Source organism: Myodes glareolus, chromosome 3 (genome assembly GCF_982192425.1).
Source record: "Myodes glareolus chromosome 3, mMyoGla1.1, whole genome shotgun sequence".
In the NCBI taxonomy this organism is placed as follows: domain Eukaryota; kingdom Metazoa; phylum Chordata; class Mammalia; order Rodentia; family Cricetidae; genus Myodes; species Myodes glareolus.
In genome coordinates, this window is record NC_142028.1 from 26,659,446 (window position 1) to 26,680,955 (window position 21,510).

General features: G+C 47.0%; 1 protein-coding gene and 1 pseudogene across 1 annotated transcript in view; one reads left to right on the forward strand and one right to left on the reverse strand.

The window, feature by feature from the left end:
- Ano2 (anoctamin 2) overlaps positions 1 to 21,510 on the reverse strand; it is a 353,748-nt gene that overhangs the window by 305,718 nt on the left and 26,520 nt on the right. The gene's annotated exons all lie outside the window — the stretch shown is intronic.
- LOC125406941 (small ribosomal subunit protein uS17 pseudogene) lies at positions 613 to 1,172 on the forward strand (annotated as a pseudogene).

Below are 21,510 nucleotides of genomic sequence, written 5' to 3' on the forward strand. Positions count from 1 at the left end.
ACATGTGAGCTGTCACACTGAGAAAGGTACTGAGCCATGTGGCTAACATAGATAATGATAATGGATTAATATAAGTTACAAGGACTAATACAAAGCCTGACCTAATGGGGCAATCAGCTTTATAACTTACAGAGATCTCTGTGTGATTTATTTTCTCTGGGGTATGCCGGCTGTGGGGTACTGGGTGGGACAGAAACCCCAACAAGCCCACCGTCATGTTACAGTCTAGGACTAGATGCTTCACTGCTTAGTATGACCAGATGTTTAAAGAACTAATACTAATGTTTCTGAAACTATTTTATAAAGTGGAAGTAAAGGAATGGTTAAATTCACTATATGAAGCCATTGTTACTTTGTTATCAAAAACACATAACAATACAACCAAAAATGAAGACTACTGACAGATATCTCTAACAAACAGACTCAGAATCCACAACAGATTACTTTTAAACTTAAGTCAAAAAGTTGTTTAAAAGATCATATACCATGATGTATGGAGATATTAATTACTTTCATTCCAAGGATGCAAAACCAAAGGAGCCTCTTCAAAGAACTACAGTAGGCAGACCTTAGCCTCGCGTAGTGAAGAAGGAAACCTGGGAGTTAGCCCACCTCTCTTTTCCTCAGGCTGCCGGGAAGATGGCGGACATTCAGACCGAACATGCTTACCAAAAGCAGCCCATAATCTTCCAAAACAAGAAGCATGTTCTGCTTGGAGAAACTGGCAAGGAAAAACTCCCTCAGTACTACAAAAACATCAGTCTAGGCTTCAAGACGCCCAAGGAGGCCATCGAGGGCCCCTACATTGACAAGAAATGCCCGTTCACTGGCAACGTCTCCATCTAAGGTCGGATCCTGTCCGGTGTCGTGACCAATACGAAGATGCAGAGGACCATTTTCATCCACTGGGACTATCTTCATTACATCCGAAAGTACAATCGCTTTGAGAAATGCCACAAGTACATGTCTGTGCACCTGTCCCCCTGTTTCAGGGATGTACAGATCGGTGACATTGTCACTGTGGGAGAGTGCAGGCCTCTGAGCACTGAAGACGGTGTGCTTCAATGTGCTCAAAGTCACTAAGGCTGCTGGCACCAAGAAACAGTTTCAGAAGTTCTGAGAGCGCTTTGGCCAGCTCCCTAGAACAAATAAAGTTATTTTCTGGCTATAAAAAAAAACAAAGGACTACAGTAGCTCAGAAAATAATATTTGATGATAGCTGGAAGTGACAAACGGGATTGCATGAAATTTCGAGCGATTTCAGCACATTCAAATCAATATTTTTAAAAAAAAAGGTTCAGTTCAAGAATCTAAGAGATCATCCTAAGAGATGGAGAAAAGACCTTTGGCCAAGCTCAGAGTCCCTTCATCATAAAAGCTCTGAAGAAACTAGGAATAGAAGGATCACAACCTCAAGGTAACAGATGTTATATATGGCAAACCTATATCTAACATTATACTCACTGAGGGAAAATAAAAAATCATTTCCTCTAAAATTAGTAATTAGGTAAAAATTTCCATTTTATCTGTTTTTCTTCACCCAGTACTTGAAGACTTAGCCACAGCAATAAAGAAAGAAAAGGAAATGAAAGACAGCTATAAAGGAGAAATCACATTATCCCTCTTTCACTTATGATCATACCACTCTGAAGGCACGCAATCTTGTCACACTATCTCTCTTTCCAAATGAAAGAATCTTATACTTGGAATTCTAAAGACTGCCTCAGAAAATTCTTAGTCTTAGGTCTGATTAGCACTTTCAAAAATGTAACAAAATACAATATAAATATTGAAAAATCCATAGCATTTCTGTACACCAATAACGAACTTACTAAAAAAGAAACAAGAGATTTCGGAAATCCAATCACAATACCTTTAAAAACAATGCCTAGCAATAAACCAAACCAAGGAAGTGGCAGGCTTTTCCTAAGAAACTTCAGAACACTGAAGGAAGATGCTAAAGAAGATACCAGAAATACCAGAAGACAGAAGCACCCCCCATATCTATATTGGAAGAATCAACACCGTGAAAATGGCTCATCACTGAAATCAGTGTTCAGATTCAATGCAATTCCTATCAAAAATTATGGTGAAATTCTCCAAAGATATAGAAAAATACAATTTTAAAATTCATTTGTAAGCACAAAAGACCCTGAATAACCAAAGCAATCATAAGCCAAAAGAACAATGCTGGATGGAACACAATATCTGACTTCAAATTATACCACAGGGTCATGACAACAAAACCAGCATGGTATTGGCACAAAGCCAAACAAGAAGACCAACAGAATGGAGTGGAAGACCCAGAAATGAAGCCATACAACTCCAGCCACCTGGGATTTACAAAGAAAATTTAACACAGATTAAAGGAAGGAGCCTCTTCACCAAACGGTGCTGGGGAAACTGGATGAGGGTAGAACCCAACTCTCCCACTCTGTGGAAGAATCAATTTGTTTATCAAACATTTAAAGCCTAGAAAATTGAGCCTTTCAGGGGACTCTGGTAGTTCAGAACATAATAGCTAGAACCGACAAGCAGGACTGTATGACATTTCAAAGCTTTTCCACATCAAAGGCAACATTTGGCAGAGTGAATAGGCAGCCTACAGAATAGGAGGAAATCTTGCTAACTATATATCTGACAAGGGATTAATATCTAGACTCTATAAAAACCTGGAAAGTTAAACACCAAAGAGAAAAATCCCCCAGCCAATAAATAAACAAATGAATTGAACAGACAGTGCTCAAAAGAACAAAGGATCAAGTAATGAATTAACACACACACACACACACACTTTTTCAGCATCCTAATCCATCAGGATAACACAAGTGAAAATATACAAGATTCCATCTCACCCTTGCCGGAATGGCTGTCATCGGATGATGATAAATGCTGTTGAAGAGGTGACAGAAAAGAAGTCCTTATTACCTGCTGGTGGGGATGCAAACTTGCCAAGCCACTACAGGATTCACTATGGAAGTTACTCAAAAAGCCAAAAGTCAGGCTATCATATGACCTATACTGTCTCTGATTAGGTAGCCAAGTAAAACTAAGCCACACACATCATGGGCATACTTCTACGTTCATGTTTATTGCTGTGCTCACAAATAGCCAAGACAGGGAACTAGCCTAGAGGCCCACCAACAGATGAATGGATGAAGAAAATACTGTGTTTGGACACAACAAAGTTTTTCTTTTCAGTCGTAAAGAGAAATGCCATTTTGTCATCTACAGAGAAATGGGTAGAATTAGAAAAAGCTGGGTTAAAGGAAGCCAGGCTCAGAAGGACAGATGCCACGTGTTTTCTCACATATGTGGTGTCCAGAATAGGAAAACTATAAATGTGGAATAAGAAGGTAGAAGGGGACTATGGTGGTGAAAGGGAGGCGTCCACAGGGAAAGGGGAAGGGAAGTCAGGGAGGGCAATGGCGGGAGAAAAGACGTATGTTGCGTGTTTCTCTCATTCCCAGATTCTACACATAAGATCTATGTGTCATGAAAACACAATGGGTGTTAAGTGCAGTGAAGGAAACCACCAGCAGGAGTTGAGGGTTGGGGGGTGTAATGGGGGTGACGTGAGAACACAGCGATGGATGTCAGGGCTCACTCAGTACCCGTGGCTCCTCCCAGCACTTCCCACCCCTACATCTCTTTCTCCCAGGATTGGGCTTTCCTTCTGCCACTTTGTGGTCCCTATGTAACTCAGCCATTTTGACCACATTCTTTTTTGCTCTCTTGGTCTCCTGGCTCACTCTTGGGCTCTTGACTCCTGATTCCTGTCTCCTCTCTCCTCTCATGGCCCCGTTCAGTCTGCTAGCCCAGTTCACTCTAGACCCTTCCAGAAGCCCCTGGCTCTTCTCTCCCTCATATCTACAATAAAGTTCTCCAACCGTGCCTTGGACCAATCATGTCCTCATTTTTCATTCAGTAGACATGTATGTAAATATCACAATGAAATCCATTATTTTACATGCTAACTAAAATAACAATAAAAAGTAATATTAAAATGTCGTTGCTCTTGTTATTATGGTTATAACCTGGGATTAAACACTCAAGAGTTATCAGATATCCCATTATGCTTTTCTTTAAAGTATTATTCTTTATTTTTTCTTTTCAGTTTTTTGAGACAGGGTTTCTCTGTGGGACAGCCAGGACTCACTCTGGAGACCAGACTGGCCTTGAACTCACAGAGATCCACCTGCTTCTACCTCCCAAGTGCTAGTATTAAAAACATGCACCACAACCACTCCACTAAAGTGTTGTTCTTAGCGTAGATTTCTCTCTGAGTAAAGCCTCAGTCGTAGCTCTTATCGGTCACGTCATCTAGGGCGTGCTCACAGAATGCTTCATTTCATCTCTTCAACTGCTGAGCCTAGTGTCTCTGTCCAGGGACTTTCATGCTCGGCTTATTAAAGAACGGGCCAATGGGCACCTAATGTTCTTGAAAGGAAGGAATTTCACTTACAATGCATCTTGGATGAAGGCGTTGCCCCTTTCTCAAAAGGAGTAAATCAGTAGTGCTCGAGATGTGTTTCTGAGACAACAAACATCAGCTCTCAGGGAACTCGAAGGTTCTGAAGAAATTATCGGCAGGAAAGATTTCAAAGTGACCCTATATGCTTGTTTAGGCCACCACTCTGCAGCTCTGATACCCCCCAACTCCCACAAAAAAAAAAGCACACTAATGTTCCTTAAGGATTGAACATGTAGTATTTCACTGCCAGGTCCAAATCTAGCCACTTCATAGAAACTGCAGGAGATCCAAAGGGCAGAAGGCTTTCCAAATGGAGCTAATATTCAAACATGTCTCGTAGACCCTAGTCAAAGCTTGTGGGTGGAAGTCACCTGCTGTGGTGTGTGACTGTAATCCCAGCATTTAGGAGGCAGAGACAGGAAAACCAGGAGTTCAAGGTTATCCATATCTCCACATAGAGTTCTAGACCGTAGAGAGCTACCGGAGGCCTTACCTCAGAGAGAGAAATAAACTTTTATATCATGCAAAAACCAGATCACTTTTCTGCTGACACACATAGAAGATTTAAATTGGACCTCTAATTTATGAGATAATACTGAATGTGTTCAGGACATCATTTAGAATTGCCAAGAGTGCAGAGAACCATTAGATACCAGAGCGAAAATGGCCAAGATAACGCCGTGAACTGGCAGCCGCTTCAGAGGACAAATGATCTTGAAGCACACAGTGCAAACTGTCAGCAGAGGAACACAGACATAGAAATGAACCAAAAGAAAGTTTCATAACTTAAAACTAAAATGACTCAAAGGATGAAATAAGTCAAAGCTGCCTTTGAGATGGCGTATCAGGAAAAGATGCTTGAAGATTAAACAGCCGCAATTTTCCAAATCTTATTAAATGCGTGACTCTGTGTGTCCTTGAGTTCCAACAAATCTCAAGTAATTTAGGTCGGGAAATGTCCACAGCCAGACACATTATAATGAAATTACTAAATACTAAAGACAGAGATAAGAAACGATAAGATAATGATCAGGCTCGAGATAAGGAATGATTTCTGACAAGGAACTGATTGTTTGAAGGGCTCCAAGCCTCTCTTTGGAGGCCACAGAAGCCAAGGGGTGTGAAGCGTGTGAAATTGCTAAAAGAAACTTGTCAGTGTGCCAAGAAGCAACTGGTGAGTGCTCAGCCCTAGAAACGACTTCTCTATCACCCCTTCCAAGGCCCAAAGAACGCCACAAAAGGGGGCAGAAAGAATGCAAGAGCTGGAGGGTGGGCTGGGGAGTGCCATGAAATGTGCGTGCCCAGACGTGACACAGCCTGTGTTCCTGAACTCAACCAAGCTGTGTTTTCCTGCAGAAGATTGCTCCCCCTTCACCATTCCATCACGGAGGGATCCACGAGACCTCATGCCTCTCTGAGGTGAGAGTGACAGTGACAGTTAATAACAGCCTAGAGAGGAAGCATCATTTCCTCTGTGGTAGAGCCACTGGCCGTTTCCCCAGCTCCAGGAGATGATACCCCACTGACCCATGTCCATGCGGGCCACCCTAATTAAACTCAGGGGCTACAAGGGAAATAAAAATAAAGACTATGTCGAAGTAGGAAGGAGACTTGCTGGGAGGAAGGAGACACAGTGGGAGCAGAAAGAGGATGAGAGAGGGAAATGGGGGTGAACATGATCGTAAAACATTCGACACATGTATGACACTGACGAACAGTAAAAAGAGAAATATTCAAGATAACAGGACCACCAACCCCAAATTCTATATCCTGTCTAAAAAAAAAAGAAAAGAAAGAAAGAAAAGAAAAAGAGAAACCATCATGCAGGAGTGAAGGGAAATACAGACTCCTCGGGGTAAGCAGAAGAACATTTACAGCTCACAGGATGGCTGTTCTGAAGGACAGCTGAGGAACATCCTTCACCAAAGGGCGGTGAGCAGATAGGACGGGGGGGGGGGGGGGGGGGGTGAAGGATGAGCACAGAAATGGGGAAGCCACGTCGCTCCTCTCTTGACTTATTTACAGTCTGTGTAATGGTTGACAGCAAACACCGCATGTTTTTGTTTTCAGCTTAAGCAACCACAGTGCATGAGACAACGACAGGAAGTGTCATGGTGAAGGAGCTGGTGGGATGGGCAAGTGTCTATGCAGTTCAAAATGGCTACAGATTTATTCAAAGGAGAGTATGGAAAGTGTGTCTTTTGGGATTCCTAGGGCACCCCCTCATAACACCATACTCTGGGATAGGGGTGCTCCTAAATGAGTTCCCATTGTGTGATCAGGGTCAAGGGTCAAGGGCCAATGGACTACAAAATATAAAAATAGAATCCTGACTCCTATTTGTCTGTTACATCGTTCCCCACCTTTAAGGAAGTGATCCTGCTCAAGTTCAGACAGCTGCCTCTTCCCTTCCCCTGGATTGGGAATCAAGACTACAGAGTAGACTTTTGCATTTCTTGATTCCTGAGGGTTGCTAAAGCTCCTCATGAGGGGACCTTAAAGAAGACAATTGACAAACTTATTGTTGCAATATTTGAATGATGCCCCAAACACTAAAATGTTATTCATGGGCTTTAACTAAACCCAATGAGACATCTATGGAATTCACACGCAATTCTATTATATGTTGCATGTTTCGTTTGGGTCATGTGTATACAGCCATAAGAATTAAGATTTGGGTCAGGCATGATGTCACACACATCTAATCCAAGTCTATCTCTGGGTTCCAGGCCAGCCAAGGATAGAATGAGACCCTGTCTCCAAAGAACAATTGTTTTAATAATAATAAAAATATATGGGGCTGGAGAGATAGCTCATTGGTTAAGAGCACTGACTGCTCTTCCGGAGGACCCAGGTTCAATTCCCAGCACCCACATGGCAACTCACAACTGTCTAAAGATCCAGTTGCAGGGGATCTGACACCTTCACACCAATGCACATAAAATAAAGTTAAATAAACCATAAAAAGTATTTTAAAATATACAAATAGAAATTATTATTTGATTTTGGTCATTGTTTAAAAAGAAAAAAGGAAAGGAAAGGCTATAGCAGATAGAGAGTAAAGCTGCCTCCAGAGTGAGCCCCCTGAAGCCGTGGATCGGAGCCCCATATCAGAGACTAAGAAGGCAGGCCAGGTTAGAGAAGGAGCCTTGATTTCTATAAAATGGATTCATAACTCAACAGACATTGCTACTCCACAGCAACTCTGTTAAGATAAGCCTGGCACGGACTTGGGTGACCCACAAATGTTTGTCTCCCTTTTCTGCCTCTTTCCTGGGGACACAGGAGGTCCTTAGAGAGAAGTAGTTCTCTTTCTGGGGGGAGCTTTGCAGGCCAGGATGCAGACCTTCCTGGAAGACAAGTGTGATTGAAGCTACCCAGCGTCTTGGCTTGGCAGGGGAACTCGCCATTCACAGGACAGCTAATCCTTCTCTTCACACTGTGCTCAGTTGGCCTATTCACACAGTAGGTGTGGCTCAACGGATGGGGTGTGTGCACTCTCCCAGATCATGGAGGCAGGATGGGAGGGGGTGGACAGCGGAGCAACGCAAGTGTGTGTGTGTGTCTGTCTCGGGCTGCAGCTGTGGATTTCCCCAGGTGAATTTTAAAACCAGTCCAAATTCATCAAGTTCTTCTGAAGAACCCTCCGCACCAACCCTGTACATCATGCTGAGAGGCCTCTGTGGCTAAGAAGACGGAACTGGGAAGGGACTGGACGCAGGGCTTCTTCCACTGAACCAGTCCCACTGTTACTAAGTATCTGGCCCCTGGTCCTCCCTGCAACACAGACCTTGGGTTCACCATTATTAGTTCTGAGGGCTGCAGCAGGCTGGACTATGGCACCCAGCATTGCTTTCTAACTCTGGTTCAGAGTAAACGTAAGGAAAATAGAAGCCATGAAAACCAGAACACCTTGCAGGCTGGGCTGTTGGATCAGACATCTGTTACTAAGCTCCATATCTCTCCCGTCCCCCACCATCCTTACTTGAGATTTTAACTTGCCAAGCCTTACTTAGCACCCGTCTAGCGGTCAGGAGACCAGCGGAAGTGCTTTCATGAAGCTGAGCACATTGCTGAATCTCCGCAGCCTCCATCTGCAAAATAAGATGTGGTTTAAAGACTCTCCAAGGCCTCTTCCAACTCTGATTTTCTGAGTCATTGGCTTTACAGTAAAATAAAATGGGGGGGGATCTAAAATAAACTCTCACTTTTAACAAAAACTGGGGAGGCCATCACTCAACCCCTGCATTTGACTTGTAGCCCCTGCCCTCCTAGAAGAGGCAAACACAATGCCTTCCTAGCCATGAGTCTGGAAGGAAGAGGCCAACACTGCACAGCTCCGCTCTTTGGCACTCACTCACTTCATCTGCTGAGCATTTCATTAGAACTGGCAAGGGTGTTCAGAAGGAGCCAAGGCCAAGGGGGCAGGAAGGAGTCTCCTTGTTCTTGCTTGCTCGCTAGAGAGAGCCAGAAAACCGGCAAACAGCTGGGACAGGTCTCTGTCTAGGTCACTCCCCTGCTGGGAGCATTGGATGGTTTTCTGCGTTCATCAGCTCAGACATGTTCCTGGGAGGACTCTTGACTTTGGAGGGGTTGGGCCTCTCAGCAGGGTCACTGGCTTTCCCCATCCTGGCCCCACATGGTGTCCTGGGAAGCCACATTTCCAGGGCTGCATCTGTGGCTGCAGAGGGGACCTGGAGATGTCAGTAAACCCAGGCAGGAAGTAACATCGAGTGGATTCAACCTGGAAAAATGTGGCCATTGCATCTGGGGATAAATAAGCAGAAACACAAATACTCAGGTGGGAGGGGGGATGCCTGGAACGGGTTGCAACCAGCCAGCACTTGGACAGGAGCTTGCAATGTGATCCAGTGACAGAGAAATCGTCAGGGGATTTGTGGAAGGAGGTGATACCCCAACGAGAACCAGGAAGGAACAGGGGTGGGGCCAGGCAGCTATTTCGGGGCTCCTGGGAGGCTAGGATGGAGACCAAGCTGAGATGACAGAGGAGACGTCCTCAGACTACAGAGAGTGGAGGCCATGACAACTGTCTGAGGCCTACCACAGGGTCAGGAGGTGAGGTATGGCCGAAAAGACCCTGAGACTTGTCGTGAACATCAGCTGTGACTGTGAAGCTCCAGCAACTGATGTTTTGGTCAACACCACAGGACATGGTAGGTGGAGGAACCCAAATCAACAGAAAACACCCAAGTTCAAGTACTGGGGTCAGTGTGACTTGTCCTAAGTCAGAAACAGAGCCCGAGAAAGGACTCTGAGCTACAGACAATGAGATTCATTCTTCCCCAGGCCTATAATTTTCCCATTGCTTCATTGCCTGGGACATGAGAGCCTCAGAAGAAAGTTCCCGAGACAAATCTTCACGTACATTAAACCCAGAGGGGCCAATCAACTGCATGCCATCTGACTGGTGCCTGTGCTGCCACATAGTTGCTCTGGAGGGATTTAGGTCAGACCTTAAGAAGAACTTCCTTCTTGAGTTTTGAGATATTGCATGAGTAAGCAAAAGAGACGGCTTAGAAGCTCTCTTCTTTTAAAGGTTCATTAGGTAAATTGTGCTTAGTATATAGGAGGCATTCTCTCAATAGTGGATGTTAGAGGGGCACCCTGATTCAAACAAAAATTAATTTCAAATCCAAGCTTTAAATGGCAAAAAGATTAGCATGAGTGTTGATGAGAAAAATAGAAATCGGTCACTGTAGCAGTAATTCAGTTTAATTTTAAAACAGATATTCCATGTGGTAAGCTAGACTCTTAGATCCAACAACAGCACAAAGATGGAGGGCTTCTCAGAGGCCCAAGGATCCACAGCAATAGGGACATCTTCCTGCAGATCATCTTATGGGACAGCTGCCCCTCCCTCCTTTCCTAAAGTTGCCCCAAGATTGGGACGCCAGGTCTGGTGCTTCATCACAAATGTCCCACAAAATGGTCCCCAGGAAGATGTCCCTATTTCTGTGGATGCTTGGGCCTCTGGGAAGTCCTCCATCTCTGTGCTGTTATGTAGAAGTCTAGCTTGCTACACGTCAGAGCCTCTCTCTGGCCCACAAGGCACCGCCGGGTCTCTGGTTGAGATCTGACTTAACACAAGGTCATCTTGGCTGCGAAGAACAATGAGAGCACTTGAAGAAGCTTCAGATCTAAGATTAAGAAGATGGAAGAGCAGGGAATTCCTGAGTTTCCAGGGTGCCACCTGAGTATGGTGATGAGTGTCATCTCACAACACCGTTCATCTCCCCACCCAAGACGGAGCTCTCCCCCATAGCAGACACCAACTTCTTCAAAGCCAGGCAACTAGGTTTCTACAGAAAATCAAAAGAGTGTGGGACGCCATACAATGTATCTGAAGGAGAGTGGGACACCATACAATGTATCTGAAGGAGTATGGAGCACCATACAGTGTATCCAAAGGAGTGTACAAACACATATCACTCACTGAGTTGGGATGCAGAGTCCATCTGGCATTGGAACTGGGCCTTCCACCAGAACTTCCGCCTTCTAGGAATTTCCTCCTCCCCCTATCATTCTCAGTTCCTGTTGTTATAGTGAAACAGGATGTGTGGAAAGAGGAAGGGAGAACAGAGAGAGACAGAGATAGAGAGAAGACAAGGTCGGTGCAGACAACTTTGCAATTACCCATCTGGGTAAAAGTGTCGTGTGGATAAGCCACAGCCTGGAGGGAATTATGCTGTGCATTTAGAGCCTGGAGCGCCTAGCCTAGCCATGTAATTCTGCCTGAATTAGGTTTGGATTAATGTCTGAATTAGCTCCCCTTCCCTGAGCATCCTCACAGCAGGCTGGAATGACCCAGAATGCAAGAGGCAGTGAGCAGATTAGGCCTGGGGTAATTAGCCGCCATGTGGCGGGAACAGCAGGTTTACATGGTCACCCTTTGTGGTGCAGAGCAATCTCTAGCCTTTTTCTTTCACTGAACCCTGTCATCGCAGAAAGTGCTCCCTGTATAACTATGCACCTCTTCACAGGGCCTGGGAGGCCTCTGCTCTCAAGAGGTGTTTCATCCCACATGCCACATAGCTGACACACATGGGGCTTGGAAGTAAGCAGCTTAAGAAGGCCAGGGTGAAGGAAGGAGGGGGCAGTCCCATCTGGAGCCAGGGCCATTGCAGAGGAGCCAGTACAGTGCTGTTTCCAGGGCTCTGCCCTTCCCGCTGGTGCTGCTTTGGTCATGGTTTTTCAGAAGGGTGGCTATGGTCAACCTGGAGAGTCATGGGCAGTCAGAACAAGGGAGCAACTATGCTCGAAGAGAAAGAGGAACCCCTGAAGAAGGAAGCAGAGAGTGCCTAGAAGAAGTGCCTTCAGGCTCCACCCCACTCCTCCTGGTGTCCAGAGGGAGAAAGAAGTGGGGCAACTAGGGACCTTCTCAGCTCAGTTCTGTTCCTGGGTGCTAGCATGCCACAGTGGCCCCTCTGTGTGGCTAGACCCTTGCAAGGGCTCCAGATGCTCCTGGGCCCCAACCCTCCACAGCCCAGGTACTGACTCCATCTTAGGGTCGTCCTAGCCTAGCCTTCCAGGAACCCTGACCACCCTTGCCTTCTGGCTCTAGACCCATCCGTCCTTCTCTGATGCTGATTGAGTCTGACTGTAAGCATGGCCCTAGGTACTTAAAATAGATAGAGAAACCCCCACTGTCCCAGGACCACCACCTCACATTTCGATTTGATAGGAAGGGAGACAGAGGGAGAAGCCAGGAACTGAGCCTCCGTTCTTTACTCCTGGACCCTTCTAAACACCCAGTACTCTGATTCTGGGAGGTAGGACTACCCTTCCCTATTCTACACACAGAGAGTGGAAGCAGAAGGATGCTACAGCCACCGAGTTCAGGCTCGGGTTCAGATCCTGGGTGGCACAGCTTACGCAAGTCACCAACTCCCTGCCACTTTGGACTAGGGAGCGTGCTGTTCAGGGATTCAGTAGGTCCCCACAGGTCTTCTGACCACTGCCTCTCCTGAGAAAGTTACATTCCTTCAGAAGATGGGGGAGGGGCTGGAGAGAGGCCTCAGTGGTTGCTCTTCCAGAAGATCCAGATTTGATTCCCATTACAATCATGGCTGCTCACAAATGTCTGCGACTCCAACCCCAGGGGAACCAATGTCCTCTTTTGGTCTCTGAGGGCACTGTTCATACATGTTACACAGACACGCAGGCAGGCAAAACACCCATACACACAAAACAGAAGTAAAAGTTAAAAATTGCTTTTAAAAATGAAGATGGGAAAGACGCTGAACTCAGTTCATATGGTAGAAAACACACAAGGATCTAAAAGTGCGAAAGTGAGCAAAGTGGCTAGTCCTATGTCAAGTTAGAGCCATTGTGAAAAGGGAACCTAACTGAGGAAATACCTCCACTGGACTGGCCTGTGTACAAGTCTGGGGTGAATTTTCTCAATTAATGTAGAGAGCTGCATGGAGCCATACCTTTAAGATGGCGCCGGCTGCCGCCCTCCGCGAGCCTGAAAGCAAGTGCTCTCTGTGACAAACAACTCCTTTTATGGTTATGGCCTGTAACTCGCTATGATCATGTGTTGCTTGCATATGCTTGAGCCTATGGGCTATGTCCACATGGCACTCCGGGATAGGCAACCATAGGCTATATAAGGGCTGGGAGAGGTCTGCCCGGAGAGAGAGAGAGAACCGAGAGAGAAGTGAGAGAGAAGCCATTGTTCAAGGTCCTGAATAAACTGCCTGCAAGAAGAGCTCCATTGCCGCGTCGTCAGTTGTCATTGCTGGTTCGAGGCCGTCGTGACAGATTAATGCGGGAGAGCCCAGTCCACTGCAGGTGGTGCCATGCCTCGGCTGATGGTCCTGGGTGCTAAGAGAAAGCAGGCTGAGCCAGCCATGAGGAACAAGCCAGTAAGCAGCCTCCATGGCCTCCACATTAGCTCCTGTTTCCAGGTCCTGCACTACGTGAGTTCCTGCCCTGATTTCCGTCCATCATGGACTGTGATATGAACGTGTAAGTGAAGTAAACCCTTTCCTCCCCAAAGCACGGTCAGTGTTTCATTGCACCAGTAGAAACCTTAGCATACTAGGAAAACCAGCTTGGTCCTGTCTCATTATACTTCACAATTCGTGAAATAGCCCCTCAGGAAGCTGTCAGTTACAGATCACAAACAGGAGACAGAGCCAATGTGGTCAAGAACTTGCACAAAGATGCCATGTCAGGGAAGCTGCATGCCATGGAAGCAGGTCCTTCACGCTCTACATTCATATTTCATCCCAGGGTGACACACTGCTGGGGAGGGGGACACAGGTCACCTCCAGATTTTGTACTCACTCACCAAGCAGTCCATGCTCACAGGTTATGACCCAGGCCACTCTAGACATGTCTTCCCACCTCCACAGTGCATCCTGGGAACAGTAGATGGCAACACACACGTTCAAATCACACACGGGTAGTGTGCACAGGGAACCAGCTGCAGGCCCACACAAGCTCTAAGGGTACCACAGCTTCTGCCCTGAAACCCGTGCAGTCCCTGGGTTTGCACCCGACAGAGGAGAGAACTCAATAGCACATCTGTCACATCCCTCCACTCCTGACTGACTTTTCCTAAAATGATGCAAAAAGCCATGGACCCTCCCAAAGCTGTGGGCGAGCTAAGCAAAAGATCCCAGGATGGAAGAGCTCTGAGATTCAGGGACCTGACCTCAACCCTCAACTCCTGCAAATCATTGGTTCCTAAATGGTAACTCAGTGCAGCAGACAGAACACCATCAGCACATGGTCCAGGCCCAAGCCTATAGGGTCCAACATAAGACAGTAGAATGAATCAGATGAGCCTCCACCCAAGCCAGCAGTGCCCCCAAACTCGGTTCACATCCTGTAGACACCAGAATGGCCCTGGAGTTCCCTAAGAGCCCCCAAGACCACATAGTAAGTCCCCTGAATCTTGTTAGAGGTTCACAAACATTCTGATTTCAGCTGAGCTTCTGGGTAGTTGAAGACAGGGAACTAAAGATGGAGTTCTGTCCTGGTTTGTTTTCTATTCTGTGACCAAAGACAACTTGGGCAGGGAAAGGTTTATTTGGCTTACACTTCCACATCACAATCTGTCATGGAGGGAAGTCAGGGCAGGAGCTCAAGGCATGACGTGGAGGCAGCGACAGTAGAGGGATGCTGCTCACTGGCTTGCTCCCCTTGACTTGCTCAGCTACCTTTCTTATAGAAGCCAGGACCACCTGTCCAGGGGTGTCACTGTTCACAGTGGCCTGGGCTACCCCAGATTTATCATTAATCAAGAACATGCCCCCACAGACATGCCCATGGGCCAATCTTGTAGAAGCAACCACTCGGTTGAGGTTTCCTCTTACTAGATGACTCCAGCTTGTGTACAGCTCACACTGAATCATCACAGGTCCCCAAGAGGCATCTGTCCTTTTTAGAAGACACTAATCAGCAAACAGCCCTGCCAGATGCCCCTATCTTTATTCCCACCATAACCATTATCTTGGGTCTCCTTCTACTTATCATCTGCAGACCAGGAAGGCTAGGGATACGTGGGATGAGTTATGGCGGCTGTTGGTGACCTGACCACAAGCAGATGTCTTATCTCTTTTTGAGAACGGTCTCCACTGTACACAAACCTTTTAACCCACGCACTCAGAACCAGAGTCAGTCTTCCAAACACAATGCACAGTTGGATGGATGTTCTAGGTTTGGAAAGGTAGGACAGGAAGGGGCCTTGGAGACCCACCGGACCCAGTTCTCTTTAGAAAACACTTTGCAAAGACCAGCAAACACCCTGAATATTTGTTCCCAATATTCAAACTAGGAATAGCTTTGCAGATAGACCCATGGCACGTGAGACATCAACAAAAAAGTTGGGTGGCCAATTCTGTGACTTTTTGTACACATTTTTCCACTTTTCTGTCCTCCTCTACTGTAAGGAAAGTAATGGCTCCCAGTACTTTGACAGAAGAAAAAGTAAAAACTGAGAAAGTTACTGTATTGATGCAATTGCTCAATGACTGGGAATGTGTGAAATTAGTAATATACCTCCTTCTATTCTCAAGTGTTATTTCAGTTCGGAAACTTTTCTGCAATACTGGCCTCTAGTTCAAGGATTGGGGCATGCTAGGCTGACCTACATCTCAGCCCATCAATTTTTATTTCAGTACAGACTGCCTCAACCCAGGCTATGTAAAATCAGTATTGTCAGACTCATAATGTGGGAAATCAGGATATACGACTAATCTTTTCCTGTCCCACATGAAGTCTCAACTCCAGGAAACCAGTAAGTTAGAGAAAGCAGGACCCAGGAGCAGGTAGATGTTCCAGGATGCTCACTCACTTACTGGGCCCAAACAGACCGTGGCACTAATCATCTGCCTCCAAAGCACAGCTGCTGCACTGGTGACCAATCACAGTTCTCCAAAGCCACGCCCCCCGGAAGAAGATGTCCTGGGACCTTTCTAAGCCTTTCAGTTCCCAAGCAGAAGCTGCGAGGTGCCCCAGCTGGCCTCCCTTCACACAAGGCAGGCTTGACTCCTGATACGTGTCTAGGTTTGGGGGAAGGTATTCAAGGGTTTGTCAACTCTTTTTGAGACATGGAAATCCAAGACATACCAGTGAAATACATTTCATCCTTGGACTGTTTGTAAGCGGACAATAAAGACAAGAAGACTAAGTTTTTATAAAGGGAATTTTCACGAACAAATAGGAGCTGGGGATATGGTCAAAGTCCTTGCCCAGTGAGCATGCTGATTTGAGTTCAGATTCTCCGCACCCATGAAAAGGCAGAATGTGGCAGTCCCTACCTGAAATCCTGACACAGGTTAGGCACAGGCAGGAGAATCCTTGATGCCCATTGGTCAGTCAGTCTAACCTGCTTGATGAGCCCCAGGTCTCATAGAGAAATGCTGTCTCAAAAGATAAAGTGCATGGCTCCCAAGGACTCACACCCAATGCTGGCCTCTGCAGGCACACATATGCACACACACACACACACACACATACACGCTTACACACCTGCAATCACAGGAATGTGTGCACCCATGCACACACATTTTTAAGTGTAAATAAATGTGTTAAATTAGTAGTATACTTACTTCTATATCCACACATTAAATAAAACCTGCCACCACACCAAAAATATGCCACAACTCAAAAAAAAAAAACATTACATAGAGATGAAAGCAAAATTTTTAAAGATTCCTACCAGGAACAAGATGTGACACAAACCTATGGTCATTTCTATTAGTGACAAAGTCACAAAAACACATAGATAACATAGAAATTTGTCTATAACTTTAATTTTAATAAAAGCTAACATTCAGTTAGTGATATGATTAGTTTCCTCCATCTGAATTTCTAGATTCTAACCCTGAATTCCATTTACAAAATCCACAAGGATGGAGAACTGCTCCCACATCCCGATGGCCCCAGAGGTTATCAGCTATAGCAGACCAACGGTGGCAGGAAAGGACACTAAGACTGAGGTGTCCCCACCCACTCACAATCTGTCAGTGGAAGTTGACCCATTCTGCTGTGCACAAAACCCACTCCAGTTAAACTCTCTTCGGTGGTTAGTCTTTGCTGTCAATGGCCTTTAGAATCACCTTGGAGGTCAGTGAGGCACATCTGTGGACATCTATGATGGGACTCCCAGAGAGGATTCACTAAGTGGGGAGATACACCCTGACTGAGGGCAGCTTCATCCCATGGATCTGAGGTCCAGACATAACAAAGGGAAAAGGGGAAGAAAGCCAGCCTAGTGCCAGCTTGGCCTGTGATCTGCTTCCTATCTGCCATGAGAAAATATTCTCTGATACATGCTCCCAATGCCATTATGTTCTCCCAAGTTCATGAGGCCAAACAACTATGGAGTGGACCCTCAGAGATCGGGAACCAATTAATCTTCCCTCCTTTATGATATTTCTGTCAGGCTTTTGGACAGAGTGGCAATAAAAGTAACTGCAGTCTGAATGTGTACAGCCCACACCAGCATCTTGGGATACTGCAGGGGAATCCTTCTTCAAGGCTGAGTAAACATGGGGACACAGCTCACTCACATCTGCCTGGACCCCGTCAGCTAGGTCCAGATAGGGACAAGTGACTAAACCACATCTAAGGTTTAAGGCAGGGTTAGAATTCTCGCATCACTCTCCCGAGACTAATTCCACATTTTGCTGAGCTTCTGTGTGACTCCCTCGTTAAATCTACCCCACCTTGAAATCAGGGACTGAGTCTCATTAGCCCCTGTGTCACCAAGCCAAGGATCCAGTGCTTAGATGGGGCTTCAGAAATGTCACAAATTGAGAAACAAGGAGAGAGGGGTCCAAAGACTGCGTCCACCAATTTCCTCCCTCGGCCACCTTTCTATCTCTGCAGTTAGAGGCACAGCACAAGCAAGCATAGGCAATGACCTTGGGGTCACAGGTGACAAACGGAAAGGGGGCTTCCTTCACAGCACATCTCCTGGAACCCAAAACACCCAGCAACGCTGCAGAAGAAATAATCCGTGGGGAAGAGACCGATTGCTGCCCATCCCTCTCTTCGCCACAGAGACGGGGAGATGACCACAGGAAAGAGGAATAATGTCCGGGACACCTGGCAGCCAGCACAGCCCGTTATCAGGGGCCCCATCTGTGAACCCTAGTGTCATCAGACCTGGGGCACTAGCAGGATTCCAGCCTGACAGGAAGGTAACTTAGCTTCCAGGGAAACAGGCTGAGCAGTGCAGAAGCTGGAACTCCCTGCCTTGTGTGCTTGCACACATTGTCTGCGGTCAGTTCGCTTGATTAAGACATTGACTAGTGTAACGGACTGCAAGGCACAGCCTCTCCTGAATGCCACAGTTCCTACTCTCCAATGTGACTGAAAGAAATCACCCCAGATCTTCACAACTGTATCACTCTATGATCCCATTTCTTCCCGAATAGCATGTGGTAACACAGAACAAACAAAACACCCGGCTGGAAAATTGGGTGCCCCGGGCCAGAGCCTTTCACGAGGGTAAGTGTGATCTGTGCCCGCTGGGATTATAGAATGGCTATACAAGCTAGAGCCCAGAAGTCTCTTTCCAGTGCCTTCGAGAGACCCAACGGACCACTAGAGGGGCCTGGTGGTAAATGAGAGGCACAGAGAAGGAGACTGGAGAAAGATTTCACCCAGATCCCTCTGTCTGCTCTCCCACGACCCATTGCTCATTCAAATTCTTGACAATATATTGTCTCCACCATTAGGAGAGTGAAGATCCAAAGAGAGGAGAAAGGACTGGGAGTGAGGTTGCTAGGGTGAGCATCAGATGAGGAGACTGAATGCCCAGATTTACTCATTTTTTTTTAACATAAGGAAATAGACACCTGGCTTGGGTGGGGTGGGGCGGGGCTTCACCTCCATCATTGCTTTCCTCTGGGTTCCTACCCCAGTTCTGCCCACTGAGATCTGGTCCCACCTACCCTCCTGTGGCTCTGCTCTCAGCTGTATGGTCTCAAGGGATGGGTGCCAGGCTGTCTTGTTGAGTCCCTAAAGAAACCTCAAGGTCGGAAAGAGGGAAGAGAGAAAGAAGCCCAAGGCTCCAGTGTGCTGCTCTGGGGTGGGAGTGAGGAGCACATCTGAGGCCAGGAGGAGATGCTCACACTCCTGAGAGCACAATAGTCGCATGACAGGAGAGGGGACTAAGCGTCCCCCAACCCTGTTTTAGTACCACCTCCCACTGGCCAGGTCTGTCCTGGGAACACACTCCCCACCCTTTCTTGAGGAGGCCAAAGACTAGCCTAATGGAGTCAGTCAGGTTCTGAAGACCCTGCTCCCACAGAAGCATGCCACCATCCTCGCTCCACCAGCTGCCTGCTCGGGGGACGCCTGGCAAACTGCTACAGGAAGATTCCATGGGACACTGTCACCCTGGGAAACCAAAGAGCAAGACTTTCAGGGTTTGAAGTGCCAGATTTTCCCAGGAAGGAGAGGCAAAGCAATGTCTGGAATCCTAAGAGGAGAGGTTGGCTTGGTGTGAGCTTCGGAAGAGCAAGACGAGCTGCACCAATTCTCACCATCTCTCCTGGAAGGCTATGACCGCAGCACGAAGGGATAGATGGTCACCCAGGTAGCCTAGTGCTCCCAAGGCCCAAACTCTGGGGCCTATTACTTTGCAGCTATTACTACATACTACTAATAGAAAAGAGGGACACAGCGCCCCTACTTCACTCCTCAAAACCTCAACTCCTGGCCCCTGCAGAGCTCTCTGTGGATTTTTGATGGGAGTGGCCCCCACCTACAGGACATTTGTGAAGACTGAGTGCCCAGTCAGAACAACATCGTGCTTCATGGGACCACAGATCCAGTCGGGAATTTCCCAAAGTCACCCAATTCCAATTCCCTCAGAGGAATGGTGTTTCAATCATCCAGTCATAAAACAACAGGAAGAAAAGAGTCTTTCCCAAAAGGCTCTCTAGGAAAGAGTCAAGAACTTTGTCACTGGTTTTAAGAAGGTAAAACTATCCCAATTCCCATGCCTCCACTCCTGTCTCCACATGGACACACACTCCATATGTCCCTTTCCTGTCCCTTTGATGGGGTACAGCCACTCAGGATCTACTGTCAGATGCCCAGGCCCACCATCAGGAGATGGGTAACTGTCCTGTGTTCCAAACAGGAGTCTCCTCCGTGCAGGAAAGGGCTGTAGGCCCTTCCTGGTTCTCACCTGATACTAAGCTAGGGAGAAAAGCACTTGGCGCCTTGAAGGAAATGGGGGCCTCCCCGTGAGCACATTGCCCACTCCATGACTGACTCTGCCAGGAACAGTTCACAGAGCTGCTGAAGATGGGAGAACATGCCCAATAGTGTCAGCATCAGGGACCAGGTCTCTGGTGCCCTAACCCTGGGAAAATCAACCCTCCTCAATCCAGGGGCATCTGAACCCCCTATGGATACCTTCTCCTCCACTCCTGTTTCGAAGATATACCTGCATGGACTTTGATATTCGAGGCCCGAAGGATACAGTGAGGTCTTGCCTGGAAGTGTCTGAACAGCCCCCCAGCCTCTGCCTGAGCTGCACACTGCACACTGCACATGGCTCGGGAATACCGCTCCCCAAATGCACCTGGTGACACCATGCTTCTCTGTCTCTATTCTGTCCTGAGGGCTCTGTTAGTCCAACACAGAAGGTTTGGAAGGTACAGGTGGACAGGTGGGACCTCCAAGCCCTTCCTCAAAGGCCTTATCCAACTCACTCCACAGCCCCATCAGACTAGAGGAACCTGAGTTCTGGTGAAGAAGAGACCTGGACTGCTGCGGTTGGCCTCCTATTTAGAAGAGATATTCATATCTGAAGGAGCGGTTCTCAGTTACATGAGTTGGTAACGAGGATGCAAGTACCTCTGTGAGTCACAGGCATCCCTGGGGGTGTTTCTAACTTAGACGGTCATCAACCGGCCAAGCAGAGGGAGGCACACGGGCTAGCTCCCGTCCCTCTGATAACATTCAGATTGTCTTTGGAGGATGAGCAGGAACAAGTCAATGCAATAAAATTCACAAAACAAAACAAAAACCTGAAGCACCAGTTGAAGAGTGTACAGCAGCACCATCCTGTCCAAAGAAAGGGACAGAAGTGAATTCTACCATATTCAGAGCCTGGTGGACACAAAGCTCTCTTTCCTAGCGAAGGGCTTTCATGGGCGTCTGCTCTGAAAGTCAGAGTGAAGTCAGAGCCTAGCAGACAGCCCAGTCCAGGGGAGAGAAAGAACAACTGAGCAGGTGAGATCTCTGCACCTGCTCTTTAAACTGCCGCTGGCTGGGGCCTGGCAAGGCCCCTCTTCTGAGAAAAACCCATTCTCCAGGCTCACGCTCAGAGGCTGAGGCGGAGACCCTCGATGTAGAGTTGTGCAGAAGCCCAGAAACTCCATGAATGACTCTCCCACCAAAGTTTAGCACCAAGATGAGGTGCTGGAGGGGAGGCAGACAAGAAGATTACGAAATGTTGGTCCTGCAAGGGTTGACAATTCGCCCCTAGTTGCATTGGGGCAGCCCACAGTGGGAAGCAACCTAAGTGCCCCTTGCTA